The following is an 11,503-nucleotide window of genomic DNA, read 5'->3' as shown; positions in this document are numbered from 1 at the left end:
AATGCTCAATATTGTTAATATAGTATTTTTAACTTGTTGGAAATGTATTTATGCATAAAAAATTTTTATTATTCCAAATTTTAAATAATAAACAATATTTCTACATAGGATGCTATTTGAGAAAATATATTATTACAACAGACTTTGTAGAATTGTTATTCCTTAATATAGGAATATTATTTTCACGAAATATCAAATATCGATGATCAAAGTTAATACTTATCCTTTTCTATCTATTTATATGCATTATTCTATATATAAACAGGTAGATATTGAAGTATTAATGGAAATTTGATCTAAAGATCCAGAAAATTATGAGGCAATATATATGTACAACTGCATCATTAAGGTGCTCTATGGAAACATTAATCGTTGAAACAAGTTTAGCTTAGAGATGATGGTTAGAATTAATACACTTCTATAAAAAACCACAAAACTTATAGTATGCCATGTATGGTGAATATTCATTTGTTATTAGTTCAGGCCATATTGTTCAATTGTTCACATTTATATGTCAAATTTTTAAAAATTGCCATTGGAATTCTTCTATAATTATTTAAATATAGTTATAAATAGCGAACAACATCAGTTAAAATGAAAAACCTTGGATTATATCTCTAAACTCTTTGATATGTCTTGATATTTGGTGTTTATTTCATATCTTTCTTATATGATTTTGTAAGAAATATTGCTTTAATGAAAGTTTAAGGGTAATGAATGTGATGTATAATGTGTGTGTGGCTTAGCTATGGTATAAAATTCGAGCAAAGCAACGATGTTCCAAAATTTTACCTTATCTGAAATGTTTCAGTAATTTTGATAAATATTTACGACTTCAAGCGAAGTTGAGAGCCAATGTACCGCTGATCAGAGTAGCTGCATGGTGATAATACATAACGCCGTGTAGCACTTCTAGTTTAGCATACAACTGATCCTGTGCCAACTTTTCCATACACACTGTGACGGTCATCAACACCCTTGCATATACTCATTGGTCATGGGCCCACCTGTGCATAGTGAGGTTAACACTATTCCATCTCATATCTATTGAAGACAGGGCTTAGAATCACCCACTCCCTCATGCAAATCTTATACCACGCGTCTGACACTCTACACATACTCTAAGAAATATAGTTATAAACAACATCCGAACAACAAAGACAAGTCTACACTCAACAGAATGCACCACACAGTCCTCAACACCAACTCCCAATCTCTGCAACCCTCTAACACTTTCATATTATATCCCAAGGATACTCATTGCGGATGAAAAAAACATAATGTCTCACTGATGCACTTACACCAGCTCGACGCAAGCCTTCTCCTGACCTTGTTCAACTTGATCAGTTCCCTATGCACCATCACATACACTCCATGTGCACACTAGTAACGAATATATCCTACGCCGATCCTCGCGTCCTCGTTGATAATTTCCAAGAACGATCCCACACAGGTCAATCTCCAATCGGACAGAACGTAATGATACTCACTCGCTTGTATGCTTAAACTCGCCCAATTATACACAGATAGAAGCTCATATCATAAATTCGCCTTAGTCCCGTGATGATTGGAAAACGCTCCGCCCCTAATTCACTCCTAGATGTCAACAACCAAGGTCCATCATAATCCCATCCACTATCTGGTCTATTTTTAACATACGCCATAGAACCTTTGGATTCCTAAAACCAACCATACACCCAACACACCTCTCATCAGCACTGACGGACTTCGGATAACGGAGAAAATTGTACGACCACTGTGTACAGTGCGGCCACTATCTCTGTTGGACACGTCACTATACGCACTCTTTAATGCACATCATAAGGCGTTGAACTAGAATGCTGTGACGATCGCATCTCTTTTTCTATGTGTGTTGTTTTTACTGAAATTCATGCTGGAGAACTTCCTGGCACACAAGTTAATAACAAAGGGATTGTTTCTAGTAGCAAAAAAAGAGCGCTAATATTATCGGTAATTTTGTGAAAGGACTTCCTCATCAACATATATTATTATGTACAGATTAATCTCTAGTATGAAAAGAGATGACATACCAAACTACAGCTTATTTTACCAGCTTTTAGGTGAAGCAATGGTAGAATACAAATTCAAGTTTCATGGATAGATTTGATTGGAGAGCTCTCAACAGATGAAATTATCAGAACAGCTACTACGATATCTCTTGCTATGCCTAGAGGTGAATTAACCAGAGCCTCCTCAGAATTTTCCAAGCGATCTTGTACAAAGATTGATGAAGAAACCTGAAGTTCCTGAAGAAAGAATGAAGACACTAATGATACACCATCTTATTCAGATGATGTTGTGTATGAGTGTTGTTGCAGAATTTAATTTTATGTTTGTATTTGTTTTTATATAAAGTATATAGAGTTTTTAGCAGATTTATGTGTATATAATTATTAGCTTTTAAATAAAATTGTATTCAAAAATTTAATAAATATCTATAAAATTCTGATATTTTGATGAATATAAATAACCGATATAACCAATATAAAATATATTTATCGATTTGTTTTTTATGAAAATTTTCCGAAATTTTGAGTTTTTAAAATTCTATTTGTAATAATTTAGAATTTTCAAATCAAAATATTTGGAGTTTAAATTTTTTTGGAAAATCTGGAGGTGATGAAATAGTATAAAATTGTATGCAATCAATTTCATTATGAAATCATGCAATATTGTCAAAGAATATGAAGTCAATTAATTGATTTTTTTAGCCGATATTTATATGAATTCCTTATAAATGCTTCCAGTATGTCATACACATTGTTAAGCTTAAATGAAAAATGAGTTACATAATAAATAAGCTCGGAAGAAGATAAAAAATTGCCTCTTCATTTTGATTTAATAACTAATAACAATTTACATAAACAATATAAATAGTAATAACAATAAAAAACTACATAGATAAGAACTCTATTTTTTCGCTGGTAAAACCAAATCAGGAATTTTGAATCAGCGGGTAATTGGAAATCGGAAATTTGATTGGTGCCGATAACTTTAAAGTCGGGTTCTTAATAGGAAGTTCAGGTTTCTTTAGGCTCGAAACAATTTCGTATTTCTTTCAGGTTTCCACATTTTTCTCTCCAGTCAAAATGCTACTATATCTAGCAACATTTGGAGAAGGATCATTACAAATTTCTTTGCTAGTTAAATCGTGAATATTTTATCTTGTATTATAGATAGATGATTCTTTGGTGAGCTCTTTTAAAATATTCAGGAGTTATAGATAACTCTGCGTAATGCCTTTTGCTCTATATTCGACCTGTAATCGATGATAGCAACCAAAACTTTTCCATCAAGGAATTCTAGCTTAAAATAGCGAAGGATTTTGAAAAGCATTTTACTGATTACTCCATTTTCGATATCTTCAAGAATTGGATAAAGATTATTATATTAACAGAAATGGGAATTTCGTTTTCGTGAGAGTTTTTGCTTGATATTGTAAAATAATCATTCCAAAATTTGAATTCGACAGACGTCTTATCAGAATAATAGATCTCAAAATTCTGGAGTTAATTTATTAAATTTTGGATTAGAGAGTGATTCTGTAAAAATATGAAAGTCTCGTCATATATGGTTGAAGATGTTGATCCGAGAAACACCTGTTGCAATATTTTGTAAAACTAAATTTAAAGATTCTTGGTGAACCTTCTTATATAAATCAATTGGTTGTGTTGGATCCCCCACTCTATCAGTCATAGTTCCTAGGATGTTTTGGCGGAAGAATTGGACTCGCCGCCATTCACTCATAAGAAATATGACTTTTTTTTTGGAGAAAAATTTTGTCACTTTTACAAAAATGGCACCAAAGAGGAAAGGAAAGAAACAAAATTACGAAGACCATGAAGAAGAGGCATATGAAGAACCAAGAACAGAATTAGATAATTGGAGGGTAAATCTTCCAAATCTTGTTGAGCGCCTTGCTGAAACTACAGATATGGAGAGAATTAAATACAATTCGTTCTATCACAGACATTCTCACCGCAAGATCTGTTGGTGGAGAATCAGAACATATGTCGATGATCTTATGCTCAACCTTCATGATCCAATTTTCTATTCTGAAGATAAAACAGAATCTGTTGAAGCATTAATCTGCATCTGCACAGTTTGCTTGCATCTGTATGGATACTTCGAACCAGCTGCAATGGCATTTATCAATGAAACCATTCCTACATTCGACCAACTACAAGAGATCAATGAAAACCCATTCAGAGCATTCGCAATCGGTTACATTTGCATTCTCACTGTTCGCAATACAGAATATACAACAAAAGTTCTTGATAAATTATTCAGTTTCTTCACAAACGACAAATTGTACAAGAATTTGAATGACGAGTTGATCGCCGAGTCCATCACAGCTATTAACCTTTTACTCCCATGCTTCGCTACATCAACTGTTACTGATGTTTTTTATGAAAATATCAAGAAGGTTTTAGACAAAGGATTCGATTCTGTGATGTGTCCAACAGTCCTTGCCACCCTCGATTTATACGGATTAACATACGAATACCTCTTCGAGCGTCAGTTTGTTAATGATAAAGGTGAAGAATTAGACGAGCCAAAGCCAGAAGCCGAAGAAATCCTTAATGCTTACATCAACATTACAGAATTCCTCTCAGACAAGCAGCATCTGGCATTGATAACAAAGATAACCAGAAACTCGTTCGTGAGAAGACAAAACAAATCCAAGGCTTATTGGATGGAGAAGACTACACTACAAAGATCAGCGTAAACATTCAGATGGCTGAAGTTCCTGGCATGAAAAGAATGTTTTCTTAAATGCAACAAAACGCATTGCCAGATTCCACTTTGAACAGCTTCTTATTGTCAACAGAGGTGTCCAGCACATGCTTGGAGTAAGCTTCCTTGATGCAAGCCAAGCACAGACATTGAAGATGAATATGAGAGAAGGAATCAACGCCGAACGTGAAGAAAACGAAAAAATCAGATCTCTTGAGGTCCAAAAGAAGCGTTAACTTAAAGAAAAACGCCTCAATACACCAGAAGATGAACAATATTAAATATATATCATGAAATAAAGCTTAAGAGATTTGAATTACTATATTTTTATGACTACTTTAAAATAGAACTATAAATTACCTTAAGGAAACAGTTCGATCATCCTTTCTTATAATTTTTAACTTAGCCAATGTTTACCTTTTTTAATTATGTTTAGTTCAAAGTATTGCAACAAGTTATGTATGGAGCAATAGGAATTTACATGGAAATTCCCTGATGTAATTAGTTTCAGAAATTGAAAAGAACTGATTCACATTATCAATGAGGATTTAAGCTATACTTATGATCAGGATATACTTCCTCAAATTTGAAATTTCAATAAAAGCAACAAATAAAAGTTGCAGGTTTGATGACCAACTTCCACATGTTAGATAAGATGACAGACACAAGAACCCAAATACTTACCATTATCATGGCTTGTGACAATCATACATGTCAGTTTCTCAATCTATGACAACAAATATTGATCTCATTTGTGAATGTTCAAGACCTCTTTGTAAATCTTTTCTAATCCAACCTTCTAATATCTAAAAACAAATGAAAGCAATTCATATTTTAATTTTTCAGAAACATCTCAAAATAATGAGAGAGATATCTTTTTCAGGAAAAATGAATTGTATATCTGTAAGAAATAATTCTAACTTATTTCAAAAGAATTCAAATTGAGAAGCAAAAATTTCTCAACGTTTTGATAATTAATCATATGACTATTTATAAACTTTTCCATTTATATGTAAAGATGCTATTCATTTTTTTGAATTGGAAAACGATTTTTATCGCATGGCTGTCAAATTCTCGAAATTTTAATTTAAGGCATAGAATAACTTAGTCAGCAACATACTTTCAGAGTTCAGTCAATTCAAAATAACGAAAAAAAAATTTTTATCCAAAAATGCTTAAAACTATAAATTTTAATATTTCATTCAAACACTTTAGCGATTATTCAGAACTGTTTTAATTCAATAGATTTTTTCAAAAAAGAAACTCTTAAACTCACCTAAAGAAAATCTACATAATTATGTCAATTGGTTCTTTACATAAGAATAAATTGAGAGTGAAATAGAGAAAAACTGTTGTTTAACAGTATTCAATATTATAAACATGGATTCGGTCATAAGCCGAAGCCAGTCTATAAGTAGCACTCTCAACTATCAACAAAGATTTAGTTGAGGCACTTATGGACCCTTTGATGCATTATTTCCGTATATACGAACAGATTGTCAAAAGTTATCCATTTACCTGCACCTTTCCTGTACTTGTCCCTTATTATTTTCAGTGTACATATATTTACGCAATCACTTTGGGCCAGGAAACTACTTGAAATCAAAACTAGCGGATAGATGATAAAATCATTCGAAAGCTGTATGAATACTTTTTACTAAACGATCCAGTCAACAAATATGATGTCAATATGATGGTTTCTACGTTACCTTATGCGTATTTGGCTTAGCTTTGTTGATCTTTTTTTACTTGTTTTTATTCAATACAAAGTTACAATCACTTTAATAAGCCCTATTGTATCTTTTGAGGGATACTTCGAAATGTTGTTCCCTTCTATCCATCAATTGGCTATGCCGGACAATTTCTTGCTGGTGTTCTCAAAAAGAGCTCGCTTTCATCAAAAATCATACTATCAGTAATAGGATTATTGATCGCGCTTATTCTCTTTCTCTTTTATTATTTCCATTTCTTCAGTTTAGCGGAATTCTCCATATTTTTCAGTGGCCCATTATCAACAGTTAGAGGCTCATACTATACTAATTTCATTTTCTTATCTTTTCTTTCCCAATTTTTCAGTTATGTCCTTGAACTGTTTCCGAAGTGGGCGGCTGTCATAGGATGTCTATTAGAATGTTCTGTATTCATTTACTTTGCTATTAGAGGTGCCGATCAACCTTACTTCAATTTATTTGATGAATTCTTATTTTCAGCTTTTTACAACTTTGGCTGTTGTTAACTTCATACAGCGATACAAGGAATCTACTATTTACATGATTCCATTCCTTTGATTGCTCTTCCGATTGTTATGATTCCATCCTTCATTATTACACTATATCTACAGGAAAACAAAGTCCCAAATCAAGAAGCATATAACGAAATTCCAGAGGATCAGCGTGATTCCATTCCTATTATTTCCGGAAGATTGACAAAATTGGCTTAGATTACAAGATGAACTTATATGTTAAGTACTTAATAGTTTCCTTGGAAAATGGCGAACGAAATCTTTTTGGACAACGCAATTTTCAAATATGGAATTGATAAGTACCACGAACCAGAGTTACACAGGATATTATTGATATATGCAGCTCAAATACCAAGTTTTAATAGAATTCTTTCGTTCACGTACTCCGCTTTCTTCAGATCTGCCAAATTAAACTTCATGAATCGATTTTTGATCTATACAATCTTAAGAATTGTAACAATGAGACAATCCTCATCAAGCCAACAGTTCTCCCAGCGTGTTATTGAAGTCAGACAGCTCACAAAAAGGTGCAGAACTTAATTAGAGGATTTTTCCTACAGACACCATCAAATGCATCAACATACTACACTTTCTATAAGGAAGCACAGACTACTGAGTACAGATGGACGAGTTAATCAATCATTATCCAAATTCTTCAAAAGTTTATGACGAATACGGCGACTTTTTGATAGAAATCATGACAGACTTCAGAAATGCAACTGTTCAGAAGCATAAAAACAACTCTTCTTGAAGATGGCCATAGACTTCACAAAGATTTTGCTTTTTTAACTTCATTCATTGGTACCAGCACTACTTGAAGCGAGGAATTGTTAATTTGCATGGTAAAGTCATGGAGCAGAAGAATAAAAATGCTTCTTCTAACTCAACTCAAACATCAAAATCTGGATTTACCGGAAACTCAACTTTGACATCCTTATCTCAGCTTATGGAAATAGCTCCAGAGGAAGAAGAATTTTATGCAAAAGCTCTATTTTTTTCTCCAAAATTAAGACTCGCATATCAAAGGTCAATTGAAGAACGCCAAAGTTCTTGCGCCAAACCAATGAAGATCTGCATATTCTTGATAATGGCACTATCGATAGCTGTAATGATTGCATGTGATACAATTCGTATCTCAATTTTTCTCTCAGAGAGCTTCATCTCTTGCCAAGGTTAAGTATATTACTATGCAAGGTTCTATTCGTCCATTTCTAGGTATGCTTCTATCATTTATTTCGCTACTCAGATAGGATATTACACAATTAACGATTACGTTAAGAGCAAAGTGCAAAGACAAAAACATGTCACCGTATATTAATTTTACGGGAGATTTCAGAGCTCAGCCCTTTATTACCATTTATGTACAGCATTGAATTACTACAATAGCTTCATTTCAGAGATTGTTAACTATGCAATGGCCGGCCATGATGTTATAATGTTGCCGCTCCATTCTTGAAACAATCTTATGCTGCAATATTATTGTACATCAAATGCAATCTCTTCTAAACAAGACAGACACAAATATCATGCTTTGTTCAGTTACAGAGCTATTGCAGCCAATTTTATATACATTACAGATGCAAATCCAATGGAATACATCAAAATTACTTTTGTAACTCATTATCAAACGCTCCATCAGTTGCAAAAGGACTAGATGTATTCAATGAAAACGAACTGAACACAGAGAGAATGAAGATACATTAGATAATTCTCTATAAAATTGTTATTTATGAGATTTGCTTTTCCTCTTAGTTTATTGTTTATCAACATTCTATTGTTGTTTGTCCAACAATAGATATTACGTCACTTTGAAGAAGACTCTTGAGATTTTACAGTCAATTCAACAAAAAAGTGAAAGAAGATTCAACAATAAACATAGGAAAAAGCAATACAGATGATAACAGTGCTGGTCTCCTCCTGAATCTCAAATATTTGTTTTATATATTCATATTTGGAATCTTTTTGATTATAATTGTTCCTATTTTTGCTTTAGTTACTTTTAATGAAGCAAAAAGTGCCAACAAAAAATTCGACTTTGATAGGTTGGATGAACTTAGGAGCGCAAGAGGTCCATTACTTGCAGAAGGTCTTGAACACTTAACAATTGCAGCATTATCTAAAACAAACGCCTTTTCTTATATCGATTCCCAATATGATAGATCCACAGAAAAAATCATTGCGAAAAGTAATGAATTCCATGAAGTTGTATCAGAAGGTTTCTGATATAACTAAGCCATGCATTGGTTTTGACTCTGTTCTTGATGATCTACAATACGAGAATATCTGTACAACATCACAAGAAGCAACAGAGTTACATGAAAGATATCGATGCACAGCATTATCTCAATTGTTGGATTCGTCAAATCAATCATTGATGACACTGTTGTTCGTTTTCCATCATTGACAGGATTAGATGAAACGATATTTACAAGAGATTTTTCCATTTAAGAGAACACACACATTGTTCAAGAAGTTGTTTGATGTCACAGAGCGTATTGACTACCTCGGACAACACAACAAGATAGATTGAAAATTTTGTCATTGATTATTGTGTTATTGGTTGTATTTTAGCAGTTGTTGTTTTATGATACACATGTACATGGCATTACAATTAGATCACATGTACAAGACAGCGATGGTCTATATTTAGAAGAATTCCACCACTTTTGATCACACAAAAAATCATATGTTAATGATTTCTTGTTGAATAGAATTAAGAAAGGATCAAGTGAATCAATGAATTTTACAGAAACATTATTTTCTCTTCTTCAAATGGTGTTCTCTGGTAAACAAAGCAGGTGTTGTCGAAATGGTCAATGACTCAGTGAATGACATCTTGGGATATGTTCCTGACCAAATCTTAGGTCAACAAGCGTGATTTTGTTCACAGAAAAAGATAGACCAAAAGTTCAACAACAAATGGATTTGATGCAGGCAGAGAAGCAAAAAGAAGTCTTTGATGACCACTTCGAATGCTATTGCTGATGATTCAGCCATTATACAATGCCATGTCACAATTCTTGCATTGTCTTCCAAAGGAGAAGAAATAAAATACATACGTTTTCTTCATTTCAGATGAAAGCCAAATTTTGAAAGAAACAAGAACAAGGCCGAACTCGCGAAGAAGAAGTCAAAAGAACTTTTTATTCCAGATCCTTCCAAGAGATATCGTCTTCAAGCTCAACCAGGGGGAAAAGGATATTACATTCACCGTTCCTTCAGCGACAATCATGTCATTGATATTTGTCAAGATTTTCAGATTACGCGGCAAATTTTGACGCCACAACAAATCATGGAGAATCTGTCATTGATTTTTGACACTTTTGACAGACATTTTGACAGATTATCCATTGATCCAAAGATCAAATGATTGGTGATGTGTACATGTGTGCTGCTGGTTTGTTTCACTCCAGACGGACAGCCACAAGAACAATGCACAACAAATGCTGCATTTTCGCTATCGATTGTTTGCAAGAAATTGAAATATAAACGTGACCTTGGAATCAATGCTTGCAGTCAGAATTGGTGTTAATACAGGGGTCCTTTGATTGGAGGCATCTTGTGGTACTGATAAGCCTGTATTCGATATCATTGGTGATCCTATTAAACGTCGCAAGTAGATGCAATCAACAGATATCCCTGGAAAAGTTCAAATCCCTCAGTCTGTTTTTGACTTGGTTCACAATTTGGATTTCAACAATCGAAAAAGAGAGGAGAAGTTTACCTTAAGGGTAAAGGAAATGTAACTACTATTTTGGTATCTCCTGTCAATATATTCAACAGGCATCTAATAATATCACTTCTTCAATGTTGATATTATCAATAAACAATAACTTACTTATTATTTTTATTTTTTGTTTAACATTTTTTTATCGTAATAAACATGAAAAATCTTTCTTTATTATAACTTTAACTTATTATAAATAAGAACAATTTACTTTTCGAGAGATAATGCAGGATAGGACAATATACTTTAATTACAAAAGATGGCATCATATTATAAACTTGAAGTTGAGTTTTAAGAAGAAAACTTGGAGATAAAGAAACAATGCTGCCTTACAAAAGAAATGCAATCGGTGATTTTTTTTTCAGAAGAAAAAGAGCAAGATACTCTTCGACATGCAGCAGAACGGGATTCTCGAAGAAGAAAAATATAGTTGGTTTGTATCAGATCTATATTTTTTATATAGTGTTATTTATAATATTTGCTAATACACCTTTGAAATCAAAATCATAACAATTAAAAAATCTCTTTGCTTGCATTCTTTCCCTATTTGAGTTAATTTGAAAGATACAAAATATTCGTTTGTTTGAAGTGGGAATTCTTTGATTTCTCTCCTTGTTTAAATTCATAGTATTTATCACTATCTAATATAACAATTGTTCCATTTTCTTTAATTCCTTCTAACTTCCATCTCCTCAATAAAATTATCACCCCACCTTACGTTTGATTGTAAAACATTAGATGTTGCTTTAATTTATATCCTTTTAGATCAGTCTTTA

The sequence above is a fragment of the Trichomonas vaginalis genome, chromosome IV (genome assembly GCF_026262505.1).
Source record: "Trichomonas vaginalis G3 chromosome IV, whole genome shotgun sequence".
Taxonomy (NCBI): domain Eukaryota; phylum Parabasalia; order Trichomonadida; family Trichomonadidae; genus Trichomonas; species Trichomonas vaginalis.
The sequence above is the reverse complement of the archived record's forward strand: the minus strand, read 5'-3'. Positions refer to the sequence as shown.